This window comes from Cinclus cinclus, chromosome 1 (genome assembly GCF_963662255.1).
Source record: "Cinclus cinclus chromosome 1, bCinCin1.1, whole genome shotgun sequence".
NCBI lineage: Eukaryota > Metazoa > Chordata > Aves > Passeriformes > Cinclidae > Cinclus > Cinclus cinclus.
The window spans coordinates 65,778,819-65,804,808 of NC_085046.1; positions in this window are offsets into that span (position 1 = coordinate 65,778,819).

The window sequence follows — 25,990 nt, forward strand, 5'->3', positions numbered from 1 at the left end:
AGAGTGTGAAAATTATTAAAGTATATCTAGGATATCTCCAGCAGAATGAATAGTGTGTGATTTTTGAAATAAGGATTTTGTGGCCAAAACATGACGACAGTCGGAATTTAAATTCAGATGTATATGTGGGTTTTGTTATGTAACAATTCTAGATTGTTCACTGTAAAGAAAAATATTTCAAGACACTTGTCTTGATTGTTAAAATGTACTAATCCAGGGAAGTAAAAAAAACACAAAAACAAACTGTGATGCAGGACCACTGGGGATTGTCCTCATGGAAATAGGTTATCTGTTCCCACTTTTCTGTGTCAGGCTAAACCCACCCCTTCTCCCTTTTGGCTCAGGCTGATGGAACATTTCTTTCCTGTATCAGATTTTATTTTGCTGGGGGAAGGAGAGTGCTTGAAGATTGCACCAGTCAGGAGTGTTTCAGGAGAACTCTACTGCCCTTCTTTTATTTCCCAAAGAAATGGGAGACGAACAGGACATGGGGCTGAAACTCCTCTGATGAAGAGCAGCAGTTGGCGATTTTCCTGATTTAAAGCTAAACAAATGGGCTCTTTGCACTGCTGAAATCTTCCTTCCAACAGGTAATGAATGCACTCTTGGCAGCATACATGTGTGGACCTCTTGGGCTATAGTAAGTTTGGTGAGACCTTCTGGGCACATATCAGGAGATGTTATTAAAGCTAGTTTTGCCAGCGTTCACATATGAACTTCTTGCTGTAGTCAGTTTTACTTCCACTCCCATTCATGAAGCTTGGTTATTGGCTTAAACTTCAGATTTTGTGTTGTTTTTTTTCTTTTAATTGAATGGTGGAAGGTTTCTATTTCATAGGATGGTGGACGTGTTGGTTTCTATTCCTTTCAGTGGTGAAGAAAGAGCTCTGAAATTAACTCAAATACATCCTGAAGATGAAAAGAACAAAGAACGCAAATTCCATGGCTTGAAAAATAACTTTTTTTCTTTCTTTCATCTTTTATATTTTCTTTTTTTTTTTTTTTGGAAGCCAGAGCTATGGTTTTGCCCTGATGGATGGTTTTGAATGCTGAAGACTGGCAGATGGGGACCAATCTGAATAAATATCTAAAATTAAAAAAATACAGTATCCCTGATTAATAACCAAAGCGCTTTTATTCCCAAACATACACATATACCAGCTCCACCCTGATTAATCAGGTCTGACTGCAGTGTGTAATATTTACCATTTTTTAATTAAAATTGAGAGCTCATACTGTCCAGAGAACTACATATGCATTCTCTGAAAAATTACAGCACAAGCAGAGGCCATTTTTTTTCCTACTCCTGCTACAAATTTCCTACTGAACTTTAAAGGCAGTTCCAGGTGCAGCTGAACACTATCCATTATCTTTGTCTGTACTCCTAATCAGAGCAGCACAATCTGCCTTCAGAAACATTTGTTCTGAATGGCTGCTGTTTCTGAAAGCAGATGCTCTTGAAAATGCAGCTGTCAATAGCTCCACTAACTAGTGTTTTCTTGCAAAGAAATACTCCAGTTAAGGTTTGCTTGGATTTAACTACATGCTTATGATCATGGTGGTGATGTATAATATTTTTGCCTGTGTGCACAGAACAAATCAATAAGCTGCTTCTTCCTGTCCCTGGTTTTGCTTTTGCTCCTGCCCATATAAATCAGCGAGATCTCTGCTCAGATGAGTAGTTACACCTGGATAAAATTGTGGGAGATAAGTCTCAATTCCTTTGTTTGAAGCAGAAACAGGTTTTTGTACATGGAAGGAATAACCAAGCACTTCATGGTTCCTTTCCCTCTGTGCTCTGTTTTCCCCCTTTTTTATTATTTGAACAAATAAGATTTTACTCATATATTACACCAAACCAATGATTCCATCTAGCTTCCCACAGTGCACTTTTTATAGCAGAGAATACTCCTTTCTTGTCTTGCTGAAACACGTATTTTCACATAATTTGCACTGATAATATAACTCTGCTGAGTAGTTTGATAGAATATATCACTCTTCACACTCTAGCAGTCCCCCTCCTTAAATAATGGAAGTGGTAGACTCCTGGTAGTCTTGATTTTAAACATTTTAAATATATATAATGGTTTGCATACTGTGCAGTGATTTGTAAAATGTGAATGCCTACACAACCATGGTTACCAAGCATAACATTATCTTATTTTTACTTACACAACCAGTAAAACAGCTGGAGGTCTAAAATCATGGCCTGGCATTAAATGCATTACTACATTTTAACCATGCAGGATGAGGCTGTCCTTTCAGCCGAGAGATAGGAAGAGAAGTGTTGTGATTACTGGAAAATTAACACCTCCCATTTTAATAGATTGACTGTACCAAAGGCGCTTAAGTAGAAATCCTTCAATTGAAATGAATTGGAATGTTATCTATCTAAAAAGTGAGTAAGTGGCTTTGAGCTACACAAATAGCAGTATCAATCTGCAGAGTGGAAATGGAGTATTTTACTAATGGAAATAATGTCCTTTGTTTTAAGACCCACCTGTGTGGTACCATTTAAATTTTCCTTTTTTGTTATTTCTGTCCCTGAAAGGAGATCCATAACGACAGTGCTTCCTTAGTTTCCTTTTTTAACATCCATAATTGTAATCAACTGGCAATGAATAAAGCTGTGAGCCATAAACCCTGGTCATTTCAGCCTGCCCACAAGGTTCAGGACTAGGTTTCTTCACCTAGTGTTACCAAGCCCTATCAGTAAACCTCCACAACAGTGATGTCAAAGGACATTAATTTGCCGGCTGCACATGTTGTCTCATAAATTACACCTTGATTGTTCTTCCAGAAATATGCCTCCACAAGCCTTGTTGAAGTGTTCAAGATCTCCCAGGATGTAGTTTCAGTGGGGGCTTTTGTCTGGTAGGATGCTGATGGAAGACAACATGCTGAGCTCCTATGGGGCAAGAGAGTAACCCCAGTTTTGAAGAAAACCATTAATGAACACGACACCTGGAATACTGTAGGAGCAGGCAACATGGCACAGCTCAAAGCTGAAGTCTCTCATAGTTAAAAATATGCCCTTAAATGCATTTGTTAATGAAAAATGTCTGGAAACAAACATTCCTCTTTATTTCATCTGTTGTTGCACATCATAGTGCCTCTTCGCAGTGTCCCCTCGTGGATCCAGAAGAATGTTCCACCCAAAAAGTTCTGAAATTCCTCAGGTTTCAGGAGTCTGAGGACTATCAGCAGTGTGAAGGGATCACTCTGCACCTGATCAATGTGACTCCAGTATCCGGTCAGTGAAGCAGGTGCAGACTGAAAACTGTCAGCACTTCCCAAATCAGCCCCATGAAGCTGCACGCTCTTCCCTTAGGTAGATCTCTTCTGCTACAACCATGAGCCCATTCATGGCATGTAGTAGCTGCACTGGGAGTAAATAGTATTCTGGTGGCTCCTCCAACCCCAGCAAAAGGATAGGGAAGGGTATCCAGGAGCTGATACATTGCCTTCTTGCTCTGCCCACACTGGGGAGCAGTGGGATATTTGGCTAAAAGCTTGCGACATTAGGAGACTCAGATCTGATTCATCTGCCTGATAAAGCTTTGAACAAGGTACTGGAGGAATAAAAAGTGTTAGACTCTTGCTTCACGACGCGAGTTTTACATCAGAGGTATTACTGGCTGTGTTTACACAGGCAGCCACGCCAGCTCTCAGACTCCACAAAGTCCATTAAAAGCGGCTTGTGCTACCTCCTGCAGAGCCTCCTGCTCGGCTTCCCTGACTCATGCTCAAAGGACCGTGCTCAATGCACACTCCTCAGCCCCCATGTGCCAGCAGACCCCAGGTGTGAGCTCCCAGCACTCAGCTCCCAGGCCCAGCATCTGTGGTGTAGGGGAGAACCCCTCCTCTCTCCCAGGCTGCCAAACTATAGGCAAGGAGGGACAGAGAGCTGTGGTATTGCCTGCCCCAGCTCCTCCAGTGCAGGGCTGCCCTGGATGACAGCCCATTGTCTGTTGTGGACATGGTCATCCTGGGCACTGAACACCCCACTGTGTGCTTCAGGAGTCAGGGTAGGAGCTTAGTCAGGGTAAACACCAGCACTGTGGATCCCCAAGAGCGACCGAACTACCCCTGCAGAAAAGGGTCTCTCCTTGGAGACCCAGCAATGCCTTTCCTTATGGCACAGTTATTGCAAAGGCAAGGTTGTGGTGGTGTTGGCACAGCATCTTGGACTCAAAAATGACTTGTTTACTTTGGAGAAGATCAGAGAAGGACACAGATTATACAACCAAAGGAAAGAATGAGACTGGTTAATAGCACTGGCAAATAACAGAGGAAAAAAATCTGCACTTTTATTCAAAGAAGAAAATGAGCATTGTAGTAAACATGCAGACAATCCACACCAAACACAAATCTGGTTTCTGTGTGTAAATGTGTGGTCTAGCTGCAATCTTTATGGAAGCTGCTCCAGCTTCAAATGAATGTAGTATTTCTGAAACAGTTGAAATTAATGCTGTCTCTGGAAGGAAACAATGGATGTAGTAAACAAGCAAATATCTTGTCAAGAGCTCAGCAACAAGGGTGCTGAAAATTCCATCAGAGAAGAGCTAAGCATGGGATTTCTGATGATACACCTCTCTAGAGCTTGTTCTGTGGGTGCAGGGACAGAGCAACTCACAGAGAACATGTCAGCCCTGCACACCCCAAACTCTGGAGATGGGCACCTGCCTTTAGCAATTTCCAGCCATAACAATGGGAATGTGTTCAAAAGCAAGGATCAGCTGCATGCCTTAAAAATAATGAACAGCCTATGCATTCAAGGTGGTTCAGATGCAGTTTCACATTTCTAGCACCTGGTCCTTTTCCTCAGGGCACCCTTCCTCAAAATAGCATTCTGCATTACAGAAGAGCCTGTTAGTGTGGCCTGGCCTTCCTGCCCTGTCTGTTCCCTTTCAGGTTTTGGATATGCCAGGAATATTGGTGGCACACCACTGGGATAAAAGCTGCTCTCACGTGGGTCAAGCTGAACCCAGCGCTACCAGTGGTGGTACTCAAGTTTTGTGCCATTACCTCTACTCCAGCTCCCTCAAGCATGGGCTCAGCCCTGCAGTTGTGGCAAAGTTTAATCTGCTTTTCAGGGCTGCCCATTTTTTACTGTTTACAGAGTTTTTGCTCTGCAGTGATGTACTTTGTGAGGAAGGGGCAGGCGGGAGTGTGGAACAGTGCCTTGTACAGCCTGCTCCTCTAGGGGTAACCCACTCTCTGTGTCCTGCTAGAGGATTCCCCTGCCACACAAAGTGCACTGCCAGTAGCAGGATATACTGTGGGAGAGCACCTTTGTCAGAGCTGCATGGCAGATGAAGCCAGCGCAGCAAGCACAGCACAGTATTTTCCTTTTAAAACAGACACCCCTCCCCAAACACACACCATGGACTTGCTAATTACTGACTTACAAGCTTGTGATTATTTTGTAGCCTTTGCTTTTCACTGGTGTTAATTTTGCATTATTTTTTTTCCTTTTTAGGGTGACAAAGAAGAACCTCATCTTACTGTGTGTTGTCAATTAGCTGCTTAGCCCTTCACCCACAACCAAAAGCTTTGTGTGATGCAGAAAGTCCCACAGATGTTGCCAGAGGAACCTCAATAGCTTCTCTCTCCACACCTAGTGGGGATTTATAAACACACTTTAGGGAGTTTAGTCTGAACAGCTGGCTGTGTCTAAAAGCTCTGCTCACTGCTTTGTAAATCCAAAAGATTTCATAGGTTCCTTCTCTTCAAATTTCCACAGAAGAGCCTGTAAGTGCCTTCGACCAAATAGCTGTGCAGTTAATGAACTGAGCATACACAGGCACTATGTCCAGCTATGAATTCACACTTAATAGCTCAACAAAAATGTCTGCCTTCATATGTTTTTCATTCTCTTTTAAATAGTGATAGGCTTGTCAATTAAATCCATCTTTAAAATCGATTTTACCAAATATATACACTGCCCAGTGAGATTCATTTAATGTTATCTTTTCCACATGCATTTCCAGGAGAATTAAAGGATCCAATATTCTATTGTAATCCATGTTTTTTTTTCTTCAACTTCCCTAGATATCAAACATCTGATAAGGTATTGTAAAACCCTCTGGAGAACTTTTTATAATGGAGAGACCACAGTGAAAATTTTCAATCTGAAATGCACATAAGGCTAGATTTTCAAAAATATAGGCTGCTGCCTCCCTTTGTGTGTTTCAACCCAAGATACCCAAAGTATGATTTTTCAGGGATGCTGAGCAAACATAACTCCCATGGACTCCAGCCAGAATTTTTCCTGTTTGCCACAGCTGCAAATCAAGCTCTGCATTTCTAAGGGGACCAGAAAGCATTTCTTGAGCCATTTATACTTCCAATATTTTCTTACTGTGGAAACAGGCTTAAGTGATACTTGATGGCATTCAGTCATAGATGACACAGCTCATAAAGCCAAAAAAAAAAAAAAAAAAAAGAAGCAAACTCAGGTGGGGAAAATTTGCCTCAGTGTGTGAGAAAAAGGAGGGGGAAAGTTTTTGAGTGAAAGCTTCACTCTTTGAAAAAGAGACAGATGGTTTGCATCTACTGGCATGAATATTACAAGCTTCAGGTGTCCCAAAATACTGTGAAATGCAACATTATAAATTGGTGGCAAATAATATGTCCAAAGTTATCAAGGAAAACAGTGGCTTTTACCTTTGCTATGGGTAATTTAGGGAAATCTTCTCAGAGTTCCTTTCTATTAAGAAAGAACTCTTTGCTGAGTATGAGTAGCACGAAGAGAAGCTGGTTCCACTAGAAAATACTATGCATCTTAAGATATTTTTACTGTTTATTTTCAATATTGCTGGATCGTGCCCCCATTAGCACCCCCCAAACCTACCCCTCTCCATTCCTTTCCATAACTTTTAACCAGATCCTTCGTTTTCTCCAAGCCCACAGTCCTTGATCATAATTTACAGACACAGCAATGGAGCACAAGCTGGTCAAATCAACTGTGGGAAAATTTCTACCTTGAAGGAAATATTACTGATGAGGATAGTTTTGCAGCCAAACAGATTTTTCTTTCATTTGTATTAACACAGTATCCTCTGTCTCCTCCCAGCCAGCTTCTATTGGTACAGGTAGGCAGCGTTTCTGCCTAGTCACATATTGGTTTTTGATGAAGATTTCTGCATTTTTTTGATTTTGTGAGCCAATGTTCAAACATGATTGCTCATTGTTAAGATTTGGAAGATCATAGTGAAACATTTGATACCCAAATATCACTGAAAGGGCCTCTGTGAATTCACTTAAATTTACTTGTATTTACTATATTACGCTCTGAGATACAGGACCAAACATTCACAAATATAGAAGTTCACAAACCATAGTTTAGACTTTTAAAAAACTTATGATACCCAGTGACCCTAACTTGGGACAAAAAAAATATAGAAATACTGAATGTCCTACACACATAAGACAATTTATGGCTCTATTTCACTGTGGTCTTGGTCAGGGTTCCCTGCTCTATCCCTCAGACCTATCCCTCAGTTTTTTTTAAGTATTGCTACTAGCTGACTTGTGGTTAAATGGGCTCTTACAACAGTACATTTTAGCCAGTCCTGGAAATCTGTCTGACCTGAGTTCAGCCACCAAGCTCGAGGTGTCTTTGGCTTGTATTTGCTGCCTGTTGAGTCTGCCCCAGAAAGACACACACAGTATGTTTGTAATTGTTTTCCCAGTAAACAATACAAGGTGTGATTAACTTCTCATACTAATTTTACTGTAGTGTAAGTTCATTTTATTTGCATAGGGCTATTTGTCATTTACATGGCTACAAGAAAATATACTGCAAGACCCTAAGGGTCTTGGATTCATGAGATTCATAAGGCTTCATGAGAGAATGCAGAATAAACTGTTTGTTTTGAATCACAGGAGTGTGATTGCTGAGCTAACATTTGCAAAGCATCCTTTCTTAGCTAAAATAATTTTTTCTCTGTATGAAATAATTTCCTACAGCACAACTATAATACATGAAGAAATGATTTCCTAATTTATGTTTATTAAAATGTTCTTTCACACTTCTTTTATGTTTCTGCAATTAGATATTTTATTGAATGTTAATGGATGTTACTTGGTTCTCGAGGGATCTTTGACATTTTTCCTCAAGTACGATATTGAAATCTCTGAATTCTGCAGATCCTGGTTTGTTCTGATGATGTTTGCTTCTTATTGTTCCTTTTCACTTTTTATCATGTAGCATTGTAAGTACATTAAATTAGTAATGAAAAATGAAACCACAGGGGTCCCCTGTATTCTAGATAATGACTGATACATCTTCTCACTTGTCTGTGTTACATTATAGTGTCATAACTTTCCTTTATATCCAATAACACTTTTCATTATTGCACCATCCACAGCACAGAACTGTAGGGGTTTGTTCAGATTGTAACAATATTTTCCTTAAGTAAATCCATATCTAATAACACCATTTATTTTCTCTTTCTTGCTGTGTAGTGGAAGGTAACATGCTGATTTCTCTTAGAAAGTGCTGCTCAGGGGCTACAAGAGCTTTAGCTCCCTGCTCTGGTGTTAAGGGGATTAAATATGAACTTGACAGTAAGGCATGGATGTATTTGAGCTGAGATCCTCCCCAGGTGATCATGTGGAGGCTGCCCAGGTGACAGGCACTGTTGCTTCCAATTCATTGCAATCAGATGCTGCAGTTATGGCAGAAACTGTGGCTACTTCATGACTTTTCTTTCCCCTCTCTTTCCTTTTATTTCCACTTCCTTTTCCCTGCATGGTGCTCCTGCTGGCATCAGTTGCCTTTTTCTTTTGTGTCTTGGAGTTGCATTGAGGTAAACTCCAGAGCAGACCTCTGTGGGGCACTAATATCCTAAATGAATCATTTATGGAAGCAAACACGGTCCATATTATTGACTGTCCGGAGAAACTCTTGCAGTAAATCAGAGGAGAGGAGACCATGAGCTGTTCAGAGTCTTTAAAGTCTCAGTGCTGTCCCACAGCCATGTGCTGGAATGTGTGGTGATGGAGCACAGGGATGTTCTTCAGAGGTGGACTTGCTGGAAATTTGAAGCCACACCATAAGTAACTTTAATTTCTCATGCCATGTGGCTGCATGGGTGTTCCTGCACAGACAGTGAGTGAAGGCTGCATGCTTCCTCCTGAAGGGAGAAACGGAAAGTGTACATGCAGGAAACTTCCTGCCTTCCCCAAAATGGAGCTGTTGAAAGGATGGATTTCCTTGAGACCTGGAAATGCATTTAGTGGTTGCAGTAACTAAAATAAGTCACTATCTTAATGTCTTCAATACTGAATATTTTTATTTTGGGTAATCTCCATTCCTACTTAATTGAATTTTATATTGTGAAGTGGAATACTCTGGAACTGCTTCCTAGGTGTTTCCATGGCTCAACAAAACAGGTTGCCCCTTCAGGGATTCCTTGTTCTCTCAGGACCTGTCCCCTGCATTTTGGGGACTCTGCCATGGAAATAGGAACTGTGGGCCTTAATTTCTTTGAATGTGGAAGGCACTGAAACCAACTTCCACTCTTAGGTAGTCACTAGCTTACTAAATAGAAGCTTTAAAACAACCAACCTTCTCTGCTGCCCTTTCCACCAGTATGAGGTTGAACTGACCTCATTCCAGCCCTACAGCAGCTTCCAGAAGCAGAGTGGCTGGTTGGAAGCAAGGATGATGTTTATGTGCTGGACAGGGTGGCCTTGGCCTCTGGTCAGTGAGCAGCCAGTCAGCACAAGAAGCACACCAGGGGCAAGTCCCAGACAGAGTTTTTTGCCTTTGGTCACTGTACATTGACTTCAAACCCCCTCCCACCCCCCTCCCCCTCTCTGCTAGTGTCATGTTTTGCAAAGGGGTACCTGTAAGGAGAGGGCAGTTGTTTGTCGATGGCTTAAAACCTCTCTGGTTGTTGTGCACAGGGGCAAAGACCCGACTGTAGTTTACATAAGTACCTACCATTGCTTATGGCTATGTAAAATAGGGATGAATATCTAAACCCGGGATCAGAAGTCTCCTACACATGAATGAGTCCATTAAGTGGGGAAAGAAAACGAGGCAGAGCTGTGCCAGATAAGGCACGGATGGCTTCACATTTTCGTTTGTGGAAGAGCTAAAAGTAAAAGCAAACAGTGAAAACATGGTGTTTCTCACCAGATCAGTAGGGAAAATAATCATGGAAATAAAGATTCCCACTCTGTGCATACAGACACCAGAGAAAAATCAGCTTAGCTGCATGGAGATGCTGGGCAGGATTTTGAGAATGGTTTTAATGAAAGAGGAGGAGGAACAATTGTTTAATTGTTTAATGGGCAGTGACTCAAAAGGACTGAGTGCACCACATGTGTTGCAGGCAGCAGCCAAAAGGATGAGTGGTGGGTTATGCCTCTCTTAAGGCAGGCTGGGCCCCAGTCCTGCTGGATGGATGAAAAAGGTGGGTTGGTTATTTGAATGTGGAAAAAACATCCGGTTCTGAAAACATCTGCACTTTTGGATGGAAGTCCACTGACTTCAGATGGCTTGGGGATCAAACCTGCCTTGCTCAGGAAGAAGTCCTCAGCCTACTTCTCACAGCAGATGTGTTTCATCTGTGAGAAACGGCATGGGGGAGAGCTGAGAGAGCGAGGGGCATCTGCTCCTGGCACTGCTCAGACCGAGCTGCAGGGTGTGTTTTTACTGCCCGCCGCTTTTTTTCTCCCCTTCCCACAAAGAGGGCTTGCAGGCTTAGTCAGTGGTTGTGGTGCAAAACCTTCACAGCAAAATGCTGTCCTTGTTCCATGTGGTGTCTGTGCCTGCCTGTGCTCTGCAGCCTGGGCAGCGGCTCCCTGTGTGCCTAGGGGTGACTCTTGTGTGTTTGTAGACAGAAAAAATACTGCTGTTGGTGAGAATGAACACTTGAGTGTTGCATACAGAGGAGGAGCTGTGATCTCAAATAATTAGTTTATTAAAGTGGATGTAGGATGTGCTGGTGACTTCTTCCAGTGCTGAGTAGCAATGGATTAGAGCTGGGCTTTCCGGGTGCTGGCAATAGATAGGACCATGTAACAGGAATGACCACTCCATCTTTTCTCACAGCTCTCCTCCCTGACCATCTACTTTTGCTCCCCACCCCCACTTACACCTTCACCTCCTCTCTGAATTACCTTCTTATGCAAAACTCTACCCAAAACATTTTTCTTTCTGTATCTTCCCTGAGAAGCTTCACCCCCCCAATGCCACAATGAGGACAGGATTTCTCCTTTTGCTGCGAGGGTTAGAAACCATCCAGATTATTAAACTTTCCAATACAGCTCTCTACTAGCATTTATACACAGTGGAATTCCTTATTACAGATGAGGATTTTAATTCTGAGCTTAGCTTGATAGAATGTAATTTAAAGCCATTAAGGATGGCTTAGCCTTCAAAGCAAGCTCAAGATTGTTTAATTAGTCATGCAAGCCACTGAACACTACCCATAACACAAAACAGCTAAAGTATTTATTAGTTTTAGAGCTAGGATAAGCCTTCCTTGTTCTACATTTTCAATAAAGTGCAGCAAGTGTTGAGCACATCTTGCTTTTTCTTAATCTTCCAATGCTCAGTAAGTTTTATTTCTGAATAAAAGCAGAGCCCAAGTGTTGCAAGATGCAGAATGGAAACCAAACCAAATTGAATCAGTTCTTGTAAGCTTTAGAGGAAATAGAGGCAGTTATGGTGCTTGGGATGTTCTGAAAATTTTTGTGCGTGTGTCTTTTTTTTTTTTTAAACTGTGTTCAAAACAAATGTAAGTCAGTTCAGACTTTGTCTTTTTTTCCATTTCCTAAACTTTCTAGAACAAGGTGAGCTAAGAAACAAAGTACCAGTAAGTAACTCTGTAGAGATTGTAAAATGCAGCAAGGAAGTTGTGAGTTAATTTTTCTGGATCAGAGAGAAAATGACCTCTCTTCATGGTTTCCTTTTAGAAGGTGCTGGCACAGGCAATGCCAGAATTTAAGGATTTAAATTGGAATGATATCTGATTGGGTCAGTAGAGAGATGGTTTGGTGATGTGCAATTTCTTATTGCTTGTTTATATTGTTTGGACCAGGAGTATTAGTTAGTTAACCCCAGCTGTTATAAGCTACATCCCAGCCCTCTGACCTGTGGGGCTAGGACACCAACAGATTTGTGCATTAAGAAGAGTTTGTGTTGGGATTGATCTGGAGTTTCAGTATCCATAGTGGAATATTGTCCTGAGAGTTTTCTGGGCAAAGTTAGACTTGGGCATTGTATGTCTGTTTGAGCTGTAAAATGTTTGTCTTGCTGCCATAGTGTGCTTTTTTTCCTGCATTTGTTTTTGTTGAGAGAAATTCCTTTCCATTTAGAGGGAAATCTTAGCAGTACTGGGGACAAAGTCTCATGGATGCAGCCTCTATTCTGGGCTGCCTCAAATTAACTGGTGGGATCAAAGTGTTGCCATAATGGTTTTCTAATATTCTACAACTTGTGGGGGAAAAAAGAGGGAAAGGGGGTTCCTTGTCTTACTAACTGCTTTTGATTCTCTTCAATGCCTTTGACACTTTCTTGGTCCCAGAAGTCAGATTTTTACAGGCGAGTTGTTTTCTTGATCCTGTAGATGTTTACACTAAATTGTGTTTCCAACACCAGTAGCACCAGGAGGAAAGGCATTACTTTCCTCCATGAAAATCAAGCCTAAAATAACAAATGTGCCATGAAAAATTAGCTGCATCATTGAGAGTGGATATATGTGGCTAGTGTTTGGAAGCAGGATTTTTGATTTTATGACTGTTTTCAGGATAATGATAATATGGGACCATTAGACAACTGTTGCAGTACTTGTTCCCTGCCTTCCTAAATGTCCTACTCAAATTCCTCTTCCTTCTAGAAGTAAAAGAATTTCTTATTGGTCCATGGAAAGAGGGAGTATAAAAGTATTTTTGTAAAAAAGCCCTATTATATAAAGAAGGATTCTACTATGGGAAGAAACAAGTGCAGCCTTAAGCAGCGATTTTTTTCAGAGTGTGCTTGTGACACTTGTGCAAAATATACTGACAAAGTAATTGGCTCACTGGGCTGCTTGTACTGCATTATTCTGGCCACGATTTGGGCACTGGCAAAAGGTCAGTGTTGTTCCTGGCTTTAGGGTCATGCAGAGTGTTACTGCACTGCTTTGGGGACTTTTAGAGCCTTTGGGTTATAAAATAATCCCTGGTTAAAGTAAGACCTGGCAGATAAATTTCCCTGAGGCTCTGGCAGCCCAAAACACCTGCCCATGGAGCATCCTGCCCTAGAAAAGAGGGTCTGCTAAGACTGTGACTGAGCAGTTTGCTCAAAATTTTAACTTCTTATGGAAATGGCCAGGTCTGATGAGATGGTGTTTTCCAGCACAGGGGTTCAGAAAATCTGCAGTTGTCTCTGGCTTGGACAGGTATTAAAAAAAAAATAAAAATATCTTAGGAGGCAGTTCAGTGTCTTTTGATAAGATGCTTCTAGATATGAACAAAATGTTATTACTCTATTGCCTGTTGATTTCCTGTCATCTGAAAAATTAGTTTTTGTGGTGAATGGGAGAAACTCTTACCCATTATCAGTCTTTAAGATACTCTGCCCTAAGGCTTTGGTAATTTAACTTCATCCCTTTTCAAAGTTGGTTTATTTTTTTTTTTCCCTTGCTTTTTTTTTTTAAACTTGAAACTTAAGTGGGGGTGGGGAAGCCCCAAACCTTTCAAAATCTGCCCCCATTCCCTCAGGTGATGCTCTTCTGAAATGCAAATGCTCAATTATGCAAAGATGAACATGAGAAACTTTGGAAAGCAAAAAAAGGTTACCTTGATTAATGACTAAAGCTGTGTTAGTACTGGATTTTTAGTCTCCTAGCCAAATCAAAGAAGCATTGAGGGAAGGGAAATAATCCAATCTAACTGGAAGTAGCACTTGCACAAAGCCAGCAGTTACATCAGGGACAGAAGAGAAATGCAGGTGGCTGGGAAGCTTCCTCATATTTAGTCTCTCCTGGTTTCTTCCCATCTTTCTTGTGACAGGAGGAATTCAATCATAACAGATGCATGCAAGGATGTGGTCAAACTGCTTTCTGGATAGGGAAATCCTGCCAAGAAATGTAGAGGCTTCTCTACCTCTAGGAGCTGCACCCAGTTTCTCTATCAAATACCCTGCACAATGTTAGGCTTCCAGACAAGGCGTGCTGCAACCTGCATTTTGCCTAGTGAAGGTGCTATAAGGAAATGTTTTGGAAGGTGTTATTTAGGACACAAAAGAAGCAAGGAAGAGCTAATGTGGTCTCGTTAATTTTGGGTCTTTGTGCAATCCACCACACTTTAAAAGGATACTGTGTGTAGGCATGCCCCAGGTTATCCTCTTGTACGGAAACGTGTATGTATAAAAAATTAGATGTGACCACTTCTGACTACCTCTAGGGCTGTAGAGTTACTCTAACCACTTACTTTCGAGCATTTTTTTCCTAATCAGGTGTTTTTTCTTTAAGTAGCATGATCTAAATTCTGCTATTGGCTAGACACTTGAATGAAGCATATTTTTCAGTATATTACCCAGAAGTGCTAGATAAGCCTGGTAGTTATGATGGCTGCAGCCATGAAAAGCAGTAATTTCTTTAGAGGAAGCTTGGTTATAGAATTTTTGTAGTTTAGCACAGTCAATGCTCATGCATGCTGGTATGAGATACTTGTGGAGTGTGGTATTTGAGTTGATACCACCTATCATGGGTCAGCTTCAGGTCTGAGCAAATCAGGTGTGTAGTACAGTACTGGGACATTAAGGCTGAAGAAGTTTCCTTCCAGGACTACCAAAAAATTTCTGTGTTACAGGTGCTAAGTGTCTCCTCCCTCCCTGACTGTGTTTTATGTATGATTTTACTGTCTGCTGCATTTCTCATCCTTGCTCATCCTGCTATCATTCAATGTTGTTGTTCATATTATCCTTTTTATTTTTTTTCATTTGATTATGCTGCAGGGTGTGTTAGCATCTCCTTTTAGTTGTCTTTGTTTTATAACTCTCTTATAACTCTTGTCCTGAGGATTTTGTGTTTTGGTGTTGTTTGTCCCACATGAATTAAGCTTTGTTTGCTAGATGTCACTGGTGAAGGAGATTAAATTGCAGAAATCACCATGGTGCTCCTTTTTGAACCACAAGTATCTTCAAGTGCTTGGCTTTTTATGGCAAACTGTTTATTAACTAATTATTTGCAGTGTTTTTTAATTAAAAGAATAATTTTAATTAAAATGGACATAAAATTTTGTGATCTTTTGAAAACTGCATCCATTATCCTTACATCGTCATCTGCATGAAGGGGGCCTGTGTTAAGGATACTTTGCTTGTGTCCAGTTCAGCTACTGAAGCCTTGCAACTTTCAGTTTAATACATGACCTGTTCAAAATGCCATGTGCATCCCTTGATATGTGCCTGTTGCAGACCCCACCATCCTACAGTCTGCTCTTTGTTCTCTGGGATCCCTATCACTGGCTTTTGTAGGTTTGAAATCCCTTGAGAGAAAATTGCCCCATGTCAGAGATTTAATTGATTTTTAAATCAGTCCCTTGATGTGCGCAAGCTAACCACTGGATTCTCCAGGCAAAGGACCTGATGGTTATCACTTGCTCAATTATCTATCAATGAGACTACACTGGGTTAAGTGAAGTTGATTTTGATTCTTAGGCCTAGAGAAACAAAGGTAATTGTACCTTGTAGCAGCCTGTTGATCATAATGCTCAGACTTGTCTGATTTCAAAAATGTGTTCTGGACTGTAATTTCCTCTAGATGCTGAAGCGACTGAGACCGAGGGATTGAATCTGTCTGAAAGTGCTGAAGAGCACAGAGCTCTACAAATAATACTGATGTGTCTTCATCCCCGAGTAATTCACAAGAGAGCTGAAGTGCCAAAGGGCTATTTAAATACCTGGTATTTTGGGATGTTTAATACCTAATCTTACTGTTCTGTGAATGGTTTTTGAGGTGTTTTGGGAGCTCTGAACATGGTTGCCCTCCAAGCCTAGAGGTACCTGTGTTGGAGGGGTCTTGGCTGAGCCCTGCAGTCATCTGTTATCAGAATTTCCCCACCTCTTCCAAAACCTCCTCACCTGCCTTAAATCCTGTGTGGAGGAACCCAATGGGCCCCATGAAATGCGATTTAGTTTTATTTGTGTTTGGGCACTTTGTGTGCTTGGGTGCCTGGGACAGCTGGATATGCTTAGCTGCCTTCCAGCAGGAAGGGCTTGAAGCCTGCTATTTGTCCTAGCCTGAATAATAGTAATAATAATAATAATAATAATAAACTTAAATAATATATAGGTGTCAACATTTTTTATAAGCCAAGGTACAGTTGTCTGATATGATTTCATATAAAGAGCACTCACCAAACATTCAGTAGGGGAGACTAATGGACTTTTATTGCTCTGCAAGGAGGGAACATAAAATCACAGAGGAGAAGTTTTGAAATACTTAAAAATAATTGAACTCAAGTGAAGTTCAGCATTTATTGAGCTTCAGACTGAAAAAAACAAAAGCCCCCCAACTCTGCAATGTCTTGTGATTTTTCTGTGAATTCAAAATAGTGCAGTAACTCTGAAAGTATCTTTTAGTGGCACCAGTAAATGAAGTTAAAATGTTATATGGAGGGAGCTCCTCATCAGAGCAATGGGAGTGAAGTTTAGAATTGAGCAAGTGCTTTCATCTCTTCAAGTAATTTGAATAATGTATAGCCCCCTGAATTAATAGGCAGGAAGTCAATCAAATTATTCTGTTAGCTTTATAAACCTCAGAAAACCATGGCTTGGGTGGATAAAGAATGTCAGCAGAGCTTGAGTGGCATTTAGCACTAGACAATTAATTTGGAAATGGGTGTTTAAAGGGCAATAAATTTACTGCGTGCAACAAAGTTCAGTTTCCTGAAGCAGGTTTGTCTCTTAGGAAGAGTTGTAAAACTGAAGTAGTGAGTAGTAGTAGTAGTGCTTGGGCCTCCCCTGTGATGCCATTTGGGATTTGCTGGTATTTTATGGTAATGTCTGCTGGTTAAGACATTCTTCACTTTGATCACTTGCTGAGGTGCAGCAGCAGTTTAGTAGAGATGTAGGGTTTACATGTCATTTCACAAGCACTGAGACTCCTGGAGATATGCGGTGCTATTTGGACTCCCAAAGTGGTTGTTATTAACTGTAATTATTTACTGAATGAAGTGGTAGCCACCTGAAAGCCCTGAAATGGAGGTTGTTCAACAGTATTGTAATAGTGGACAAGAAAGTGAACACAGCTTGAGATCAGTGAGCTGAATTTCTTGTAGATACAGGACACTGAAATTCAGCTCTTTTGCTTATCTCCTGCAATAAGATTTTAATTTTCTGATGCCCTTTTGTCATGTCTGATAATATCTTGAAAGGAGGACTCAGATGTGGCTTGACTGGTAAAGCAGCGCTTTTGATTTCTTCTCTCAAACTCTAGGGTATGTTTCTGGCAACCTGAGACATTTGAGTAACTTTCAGTATCAGAATAACTTTTGGTTCTCTGGTAACTTTTTTATATCATGCACTCTAAAGAAAATTATTATTTTTTTTCCCCAGGAGTGATTTTAGGGAGCAATGAATGTTAAATTATTCAATGCTAGCCCACAAAACTGTTCATAGGTTAACTAGTTCACAAAGTCCTTGTCAAAATATCATTTTTTGGACTCCAACAGTAGCAACAAGAGATGTTTAGGCTCTTTGTAACAAAATTTCATGTAGTGGTTTGTCAAGCAAGTCAGAAAATAAGTTTCTTTTGAAGGTGTGTTCAAAATGGACCTTAGCCTGAAATGCCAGGGAAGAATTCAGTGAACTGGATGTCTCTTGAATAAATATCTGGGCACTGTGAATACAACAGAGTAGCTCTGTAAATGTCAGCTAGGCGGGAGGAAAATCCATTCTGCTGTATTCACCAGAATGGTGGCGGCCAAGCTGGAAAATGTCTGTCTTGTAGCAGGCAATTGCTTTTCCATAGGAAAAGGAAATAAAATGCATACATGGGATACCTAGTTGCATGACACTGCATCGTACTCTGAGATGTGCGTCCCATTTAATAGGTCTCATTTTCCCTCCTTATGGCATGTAAAAAAATTACAATGGAATTTACCAATAGAGTAATCAAAGTCTAATTTGGTCTGGTGTTATTAATTTTTTTTTTTAAATCAGACTTTTTTTTTTTAATAGAATTGTTGCATTTTGGGAGACTGTCTGGAGCAGAACAGGACTGAATCGACTTCATGTAATGGACTGGCTTGAGAAACAAATTAATTGGATTCTTTAGGAAAACACTGTTACACTTTGGCTGGGGTTGCTTGGACACAGGCTGTAAACTCAGCAGCACTTCTGAACAAAGTGCAGAAATAAATGTTTTCTTAGCTCTAACAATCATTGAGGCCATCTTTGATTGTCATATTCCCTGTTCATTTATTACTTTTATGCTCCCAGCATACAGAAACAGCAGCTAGGGGAAGTTTTTATTTTGCATTTGACAAGTTGCATTTTGCTATTTTTCAGCTTGCGTTTTTCCCTCTTGCTGTGAGGAGTTGTGTCTGGGGCTCAGAAAATATAACTGTTGTTTAGATACATTTAGATACATAAACTTGCTCTTTTATCTCTTCAACTTCTGTATTGCTCTCATTTTACTGTTTAGGTATTGGTTCCACTTCAGACTAAATCCCTTACTTGGGGGCTTTACAGCTTGTGCAGTTTCTAACCAAATTTTATATGAGAATAGATTTTTTAAAATTGAGATTACAAAGTGGTTTACTAACTCCAGGAGAAGTAATTTAAGGAAAAAAAAATGTAGTTATTATAAAAAAAAAAATCAACAAAGCTTGGCAGTTGCTTCTTCCTGCCAAAGTACCTGAAATTACTGCTAAAAAATTAATGTTGAAAATTAATCACTTGATACACACCGTATGCTTTGCTATATTTCCAGTTGATTGTATTGAATCAGCTTTTCTCTACTTCAGAACTGGGCTGTGATTCAAACTGCATTATAACACAGGAGAAAATGCAGGGGATACAGCTATTTCATCTAGTTTTGGTTATTTATTACATTGGAATTTCTTCAGACCTTATCTAAGGCACCATGATTAGACCTTAGCAGCAGAACTTTTGAATTGCATTCATGGCAGCACAGAAATGACTATGGAAAGTGGGGGAAAGGGCAAGATTCTGTAGATATTCACTGCTGTTACAGGTTGGGCTGCAGACTAATGTAGAGGAGACAGGAAAACAATGTAAAAACAAAGAGCAATATTAAAGGATGTATTTATAGGCTATGCATATTTAGTATAAGGATCATCACAGATGCACTAATATGCTTCAAAGGAGAACATTTACACCTAGACTGACAGTCTGTGCAGGTCACTCTGCAGCACTCACTACAAATGCACTCGCTGCTTTATTCTTCTCCTCCGCAGCTCCATGTAAGGCTTAAAGCAGTGTGAAAATCAAGTCAAGCTTTGTGCAAAGACTGGGAAGGTGCTCTCCAGGCCACAGGTGGGCCTGATATGTTGCAGCAGGCAGAGGGAGGAGGAAGAGGTTGGCCAGCTCCCGTGCTGCGTAGGTGCTCCTTGAGTGTGTACTTACGTAACCTTCCCAAAAAATCAGGCCTCGACAGCTCCAGAGAAACCTGGCTCGCTGGACTGCACGTATGCCACCTGAATTCAGAGGAGCCATTATCTGCAATCTGGCACCTCTTGCAGGGCAATTATGTGAGCCATGGTAGATGGCAGGCAGTGGGTGAGGGTGGTGCCTCTGCTGGGACTGCTGCCTGGGTCCCAGTGACCTGGGATGAGGCTGCACGTGGTGGAAAGGGCTCATGGTCCCCTCCAACCCTGTAGAAGCCTTTTCTTCCTGGCAAGAAAAATCCTCAAGGTGTCTTGGGGTCTCCTACAACTGTGTGTTCTTTAGTCTGTAGTCTCTGTGTCAGACCCTTTTTCCCAACTGCTCTTAGCTGAAGGTAGACATGTCAGAGAGAGTCCTCTATTTCCAACCTGCAGCTCCCAGAGCCAGATCTGCAGGGTGACGTGGGTCTTTCTGGATGGAGTAGGTGCCTGAGAAGATTGCTAAAATGCCTTGGGGCCAGGCACCTTGCACTGTTGACTTTGGTGAGGATTACATGCCTTACCTGCTTAGGTGCTTTGAAAGAGACATCTGACATTTCTGAATGTCTAATCAGCTTGGAAAATCCTGATCTCCTTCTTTTAATCTTTATCTTCTCAGTATTGCAACGGTCTGGAAATTCTAATTGTTCTGAATATATTCCAGGCTTGCTGAACACGTTGTGACTCCTCTTGTGCTGGTTATACATTTCTCCTTACAGAGTGGTGGCACAAATCTTTATCATAAACCATAAACATAAATCACTTCTGTAAGAGCCCTACACATCTTCTGCAGTTCCCATCTCTTCCACAAATTGTAGAAAATGCATCAATGTAAATTAATGATATCACCTCATTTCCATCAGCTTTAAAATGGCCCCTGGGGCTGCATTCTCCATTTTGCAATTGCTTTTGCTTTTGTTTGCTCTTAGAGAACTTCTAACTCCTGAACTACCCATCCTTCTGCTTTTCTCATCTTACTTTTTCACCTTTGGCCTACTATTTTCAACACCATCTTCCAAGAACATACTTGAGTCATTTTCAGTGGTCCATTTGGTCACAACTGGCTTCCTAGTTTCTTCTTCTTGATTTCAACTCATGTAAGCCATGAATAGAATATTCCTGAAGTAGGATGGACTTTGCTCAATGTTTGTGCTGAATTGCTTTTCATTTATAAGAATGTCACTCCTCATTTGCATTTTCTTCAGAGGTATACCTTCAATATATTATAGAACTGAAAACTGTTAATTTGATTTAGAAGAAAAACAAATTTTTCAGTCTTTATGTAAAAAACCCCCATATTTAATCCTATATAGTAAACCCCAAATCAGAAAAAAAATTAAAAGAAACTCTGAAGAGCAAATTTTCCATGAAAAATCTTGTGCTGAATTTTTAAAATTGAGAGGTTTGGCCCAATGTAGATATCTTTGCTTCCTATTTAAAGACAGCCCTCCTGACCCTAAGTAATTACTGGAAATCTCTGTGGAAATTTTACACAAAATGGGCTTTTATTGTCCTGCCATTGCTTGCTGTAGATTTCCTTTCACCTCTGGCAAAATTTGGTCAGTTGTTCAACTCAGTTTGCTCAATTGGAGAGAACTTCTGCATTGGGTGCCTTCTCACTCCCTGCTTTTTTGCCATTCTGATATTTATTAGCTGTAGATATTTTTCTTATCCCTTATACTGTGGCCACATCTATGTAAATCCCTCAGCAATCTGGTCTTGCTAATGTTTCTTATCAGGAAATTTTACAGGCTCACATGCTGTGTGTTGCAGGGGAGGGGCAGACAAATCCATGTACATGGATTTCTTCCCCCCCCACCTTGTAGTTACAACTTTCCATATTCATATCCAAAATCTCAAAGTGTCCACTACCCTTGCAGGAGGCTAGTGTTTCCACTCCTGTTTATTTCTGAGTTTAGAAGACTTGTAAATACAAATTCTCTATGAAGCGTAAAAATTATCTGATTTTTTTTTCCCTGTTGACATTGATAACTGGAGAGAAAACAAAATCTCATAGGAATATGGCTATCAGAAGTTAGGGAGGAGGCTTTCCGCTGATGTTTAAATGATCCACTATAGCAACCAAAGGACTGTAAAAGTATAAGTTTGGATGTAAGCAAAGTTAAATGAAGACACACCAGAAGGTAGATTTTTGTGCTGGCAAAAGGCCTGGAACTTTTGAGGGATATTGAGAAATAGCCTAAGGCCCCATACCTTGTGGCTTTCAAGGTTTGCTTCTCTCTGCCTTATACCATTTGTTTGTCTTTAGTTTTTTAAGAAAGTCTTTCAAGTAAAGTTCCGACTTGAGACCAGTACTTCTGGAAAAGTTAATTCAGCTATGAGGCTTGTTTGTTCAACCTGAGGTGACTTGCCAGCATGGGTGCTTTAATTTATTTTTACTTTCTTTTTCTTTTTCCTCTTGGTGAAGCAAAAGCAATGTTATATCTTTGTCTAGTCATCCTTACCGTGCATGTATGAATGCATTTTCCCTTTCTTCTGTGCTTCCCAGCCCAAAGCAAGCTTTTAGCTTCATGTGCTTGCAAAAGACTTCGGGGGATATTCCAGTGTGGAGAGAGGTGAAATCTGGTAGAGCAGAGGGTAGGATTTTTTCTTTTTTTCTTTTTTTTTTTTTTTTTTTTTTTTTTCCCTGTCCTGCCTGGACTTGAAATGTGAGGTGGGAAAAGAGGTGACTGACCTGGCTGCTGGGCTGCACAGGGGTTTTTCTGCCATGTTCCCTGTTTCAGTGATGCCAATAGAGATACTGCAGCCAGCACGCTTGCTCTTGGTCTGGTGCTTGTGTAACTCTGGCTGATATGGTTTGTGGAGGCCTAAAAGGAGTTTCTGGAGTTTGGGTAGCCTTGGTATAGGGCAGAATGTGTTGGAATGGTGTTTTCAGCAATTTAAGACCTGGGTTATTGTTTGGGGTGTTTTTTTTTTTTTTTTTCTTAATTGGGTTCTCAAAGGTGATTAAGGTTCAGGTTTGGGGAGGACATGGGAGAGCAGTGCAACTGTATTAACACGCCTTATCTGCATGTGTGAAAATACCCTTTTGTACAAATGGTTGCTGCTTGTTTCCCACATTTGTGGGGGAAAAAGGTGTGAAATCTGGAACACGTTCCAGGAAAAAACAGTTGGCTCCTTTTACCTCAGGGCAATGCAAGGCTGGCCCCTTGCCACGCTTTGGACCCTTTGCTCCCGTTTGCAGAATGAGGCCAGTGCTCCAAGAGAAGAAGGGTGAGAGGGCTGGAGGAAGGAAGAAGCAGCACAGCGGGCAGGGCAGGCAGCTGCAGGACAAGGAGGTGGCTGGGTTGGGTACAGGACCGTGACCTGGCAGGGGCTGCACGCCCAGCCGAGCAGCCAAGGAGAGCTCCTCGAAGCTCCTGCCCCGCCGTGCTGGGTGTTTTGAAAGAGGCAGGTTTGGGCATGCATGGAAGCCTCTTCCACCTTTTATGATCGGTGCAGCTTGCCAAGGAGAAGCTGTCATTTTTTCCCAGGGCGTGTAGAACCTGTTCCGCTGGTCCAGCGTGTGCCGCAGCGGAGGAGCCAAGGGCTGCCCTGGAAGGGGCTGTGAGAGACCTGCCTGTGGCTGCTCCAGAGCTGTGCCAAGGGTACGGACACGGAGCTGGGGCACTGACTCGGACACGGACTGACACACTCTGACTGTCTCGGCCATCTGCAGAAACACCTGCTTTTCTCAGAGGGCCGTCGCCGTGCAGTGTTGCAGGGTTATCAGCCACTCACCAAGCATTATTTTAGGTGTTAGCCAAGCATGACTTCCTTGAGGAAGACTTGTAATTTCGCTTTTATTTTTCTTCCATTTATGTTGTCCGGTTTGGTACTTTAATGTCCCTGCTTCTCCCAGCAAATTTCTCAGGGAAATATTGCCAGCTTTCTGGATTTCTGTGTCCTGGGGTTATTTAGTACATTGTTTGATTTTTTAAAATTTATTTATTCCCCCCCCCCCCCCCCCTTGATTTGCAAGGTGCTCACATCTTCTGAATTTGGAAACTTTGAATTGCACAAAATACAGTTCTAATTCTGGTGATGAATAACTTAAATTTACCAGTGCAAAAGAAAATTATACATCAATTTTATTTTCCACTCTTGTTTCTCCTAAGTCTTTTCCTTGAACGAGTGACTAGTAGTTACTTAAAATAATTGGCATTGGAAGTGCCTTCAAAAGCCACTTTCAAAATGAATACATCAGAAGTTAGTCAAGTTATGTAATCTCCTCACTATGACGTTGTGTGGGCAGTACTGGTGGATTCTCTGGGCTCTGTTTCTGGAGACATTTCCTTTGTGATGGTTCTGTGCATGCCAGTGCAGAAAGGAAACCTGCACAGTATTCTGTCCTGCAAATTAAGTCAACCTCAGAAATGGGCACAGAACTGCTTAGGGCCTTGCTCTTGACAAACTGTTGCTCACAAATTATTTTCAGTCTTCCTCAAAAAAAAAAAAAAGGAGGGTGGGGGCATGTTTGGAAAGCTCAGAGTAAAGTCTAGATCACAGGTTTGGTTTAATAAGTGTGCTAACCACACAACTTCTGGGAAAGAGTTTCTTCAGCCCTCTACTAGCCACATCCTCTTTTCACTCCCTTCTGGTATTGCAAGTGTGCCAGGTTTGCCAAGAGACGTTAATAGATATAGACTCAACCTTGAAACTAAAGGGGGTGGTGGGAACCACCTTAGCTTGATTTGTAAGCACAGTGTTTTCAGTGTTGCACTCTGTCAACAGCAATTTTCCTGCTTTTCTTTTTCTTTTTTTTTTATTTTATTTTTTTCACATTTTGTCTGATTGCAAAAAATGTCTGAAGACTTTGTGATAGTTTTGTTTGTTTACGTGTTTCTTTTTTTTGGGGGGGGCATGGGTTTAGAAGAAATTGAAGTGTGTCTGGAGCTAGTGGAAGCAGTTGAAATTCAGGACAAAAGTTGAACGTTATGTTCCACTTAAATTCACTATGTTTTGGCTGGAAAATCTGAACATGCCAAAATCCTTAATTTTAAAATTCTCATGAAACAGACTAAGTCTTTGTGGAAGACAGAAAAAATGTATTTCCCAGACCTGCAGAGAAAATGGCTGTCTCATTGATGTTTGCTAGGAAAAAAAAATAAATTGTTTGACGGGGTGTTCTGTGAATGTTTGTGCGTGGAAAAGTGTAGAGCATCCCTGCTTATACACGTACAATTGCACAAATGTGTGCCTGCAGGTTTGTATCCTTTATCACAGAACTCAATAACTAATAGTTTATCCTGTGTGTTTCACAACTCTGGTGCGGGTCTGTACATCCATACATCCAACTGAAAGGTACAGCAGGAACAGCTTGAGAGGTGTATGTGGGTTTATTCCCTCTCGCTACCTCTGTTCTCATCAGGCATATTTCTACCAGTCAATTGGACTTTGCGTGGTAAGGATGTCATTAAAGTAGAGCAAAATCAATGAAAGAACCAAGTTTGTTTGTTTGTTTTTGTTTTGTTTTGGGTTTTTTGTTGTTTTTTGTTTGGGTTTTTTTTTTTTTTTTTTGCCATACAGACATTGTGCTGAAAAATCTGTTTGTTTCTGCTTGATGAAACAAATACTGCCCTGTACTGATGGGTTCTTTAAAACCATCAGAAGGCATGAAACCCAATTATTTTTCTATCACAATCCATTTTCTCCAGATAAGCACATTTCACATCAGTGCACAGTCCACCCCTGGAGCCCCTAGGCTGTGCTCCTGGTTTCAGTCACAGGTGCATGCCACGGGCTGTGGGAGGGGATAACAGCGTGGTCCAAGTCGTGGGTTTGAAAATACCTCAACATGGCCACTGCTATTGGTATTGCTGTGGGTTTTACCATAAGAATGTTTGTTTAGGGAGAGGCTGGGGCTTCCTGGGTTGTCCCCCAGGGTGGTGTGGCTCTGCTGGTCTTGGCAGGCTCAGCACTGCTCCTGTGTGGGACCAGCTGCACTTGTAAGGCAGAGCTGTCCTCTCCCTGTGCCATTGCCCATGCCCCCGCCACAGTCACTCCCTCGGCATGATTCCTCTAGGAATGCTGTCCTGGCATCGTGGGCAAACCTCCTTGTTGTGGCTGAGGGACCTGTGCTGGGACCTTTGCAGCAAGAGCTGCTTCTGCCCCTTCTCTCATTAATGTGGTTTGGACTCTGGCATAACCGGGGCCTTAAGCACAGTGAAAAATCCGCGTTAACAGCCAGAGCCATAGCTTGGTGTGGGGCTCCTGGAGAGCCAGCTCTGGAAGGCAGGAGCAGTCCGTGGGCTGAGCACTGTGCCAGCCTTGGGGCTCTCCAGAGGAGACCAGCGCTGCTGGGACATGCTTGAGATGACAGCATGCCTCCAGGTGAACAGGCATGCTGAAATCACATAGCTGTCCTTCTCTTCCT